The sequence below is a fragment of the Otolemur garnettii genome, unplaced genomic scaffold (assembly GCF_000181295.1).
Source record: "Otolemur garnettii isolate 467f Iridium unplaced genomic scaffold, OtoGar3 scaffold00023, whole genome shotgun sequence".
NCBI classification, from domain to species: domain Eukaryota; kingdom Metazoa; phylum Chordata; class Mammalia; order Primates; family Galagidae; genus Otolemur; species Otolemur garnettii.
In genome coordinates this window covers 10783370-10785745 of record NW_003852418.1, presented here as the reverse complement: position 1 = coordinate 10785745, position 2376 = coordinate 10783370, and positions in this window count along the sequence as shown.

Genomic DNA, 2376 nt, shown 5'->3' with positions numbered 1-2376 from the left:
TGATCTGTGTCAGTCCTTTTTTTTGAGTCTCTATCACCCAAGCTAGAGTGCCATGGCATCAGCTTAGCTCACAACTTCAAACTCTGGGTTCAAACAATCCTTCTGCCTTAGCCTCCTGAGCAGCTGAGAGTACAGGCACCCACCAGCACACCCAGCTAATTTTTTTTTTTTTTGAGTAGAGACAGGGTCTCACTTTGCTCAGGCTGGTCTCTGACTCCTGACCTCAAACAATCCTCAGCCTCAGCCTCCCAGAATGCTAGGATTACAGGCATGAGCCATAGTGCCTCGCCTGTCCTTAACTTTTAGAAGCAGCTCCAGCAGCTTAAGATAGGATGGGGATGGGGCAGGTGCTGCCTACAATGAGACTATTCTTTTGTTTGTTTCTGTGGCATGACTTTTTTATTTATTTAGCTGGTGATAACAAGCACCATCAAACAAAATTATTTTCAACTTACACAAAAGGGTATACTTGAGGGTTCTCTCCCCAGCGGCAACCCGGTTAGCTTCATGGGTCTACCCAGAGATTAATCTGTGTATATGTGACGTATATTCCTTAAAAAACTAAAAAAGCAGTCTGGGCACAATGGTTCATGCCTATAATCCTAGCACTTTGGGAGACCAAGGAAAGAGGATCATACAAGCCTAGGAATTCTTTTTTTTTTTTTTTTTTTTGTAGTTTTTGGCTGGGGCTGGGTTTGAACCCACCACCTCCAGCATATGGGGCCAGTGCCTTACTCCTTTGAGCCACAGGTATTGCCCCAAGCCCAGGAATTCAACACCAACCTAAGCAACACAGCCAGACCCCGATCTCCATAAAACATAAAAATAATTTAGCCAGGTGTGGTGGCATGCACCTGTAGTCCCAACTGAGGAGACAGAGGCAGGGAGGAATCCTGGAGCCCAGAAGTTTAAGGTTACAGAGAGTTATGATAAAGCTACCACACTCTAGCCTGGGCAATGAGGTGAGACTGTATCAAAAAAAAAAAAAGTACCTAGCTCTGCACTTGGCTTTTTTAGCCTAATGACCTACTTTCTATAAAGTGCATGAAGACTAAGTCTGAACTGTGCGGTATCATGCAATTACCCTTATTTTCTAAATTGGACCCTCTGGTGATAACTGTTAGGTACAACCTGAATGAATAACTTTATAGTGCTTTTTTTTTTTTTTTAATTTTTGGCTGGGGCTGGGTTTGAACCCTCCCCTCCAGCATATGGGGCCAGCCCCCTACTCCTTTGAGCCACAAGCACCGCCCGCCCCTGAATAATAACTTTGAACGAACTCTTTAGTGTCTAGGGTATGTGCTGCTGGATAACTATTCCAATTTTTAAGCTGAGGGGGGAGAGATCTATGTACACCCTGAAAAATGACAATTTTCCCAATAGGTGCCCCACTGCTTTCATCTAATTCTCAAAGGGGCCTGTGAGTAAGAAAAGTATGAGAACCACCATTCTTCAGGGTAAACACTGGTTTTTACAACAGGAGCTAATTCATGGTATCAGGGTTCCTTCTGTCCCTTTGAGCTTCCATTTCTCCAGCAGAACTTCCACAGCATAGCAGAAAGAACAGAGTATGCATTCAAGTGGATGATGGTTTTAGAAACCTGAACTCCCAGTTTTGCAACTCTGGAAAGTCAGTCATTACCAAACCTCTGTTTCTTTATTGGGGAAAACACTGCCCGCTCAGCACACAGAATGTCTGGTACATGGGTGGTGCTCAGTAAACAATAGCTCTTAGTTCTACAACATCAATAGAAGAGAACTTTCTTTAGAGATGGGGTCTTGCTATGTTGCCCAGGCTGTAAGAGAACTTTTAACAAGAATTTCCTCACTCCACACACATCTCCTTTATAAGCATAGAGAGTATACATTCCAATTGGATGTGGCAGCGCCAAACTTCATAGACTCCAGGAAGACTCTGCCATTGAGGAAGACATAGTAGTAAAATATATATAATATAATTAGCTGAGTTTCTTCCTCCCACAAAATACTTCTTCCATTTGGAATATCAGATGAAATCAAATCAGCAAGAAGGGAGCCTTGGCTGATGGACAGAAATGCTTAGAAAATAACTACACACCACCACCACCCCAACCTTTTTTTTTCTTTTAATACACAAATGACAAACTTTTTTTTTTTGAGACAGAGCCTCAAGCTATCCCCCTGGGTAGAGGGCCATGGCATCACAGCTCACAGCAACCTCCAACTCCTGGGCTCAAGCGAGTCTCTTGCCTCAGCCTCCCAAGTAGCTGGGACCACAGGCGCCCACCTCAACGCCCGGCCATTTTTTTGGTTGCAGCCATCATTGTTGTTTGGCTGGGGATTCGAACCTGCCACCTTAGGTGTATGTGGCTGGCGCCTTAGCCGCTTGAGCCACAG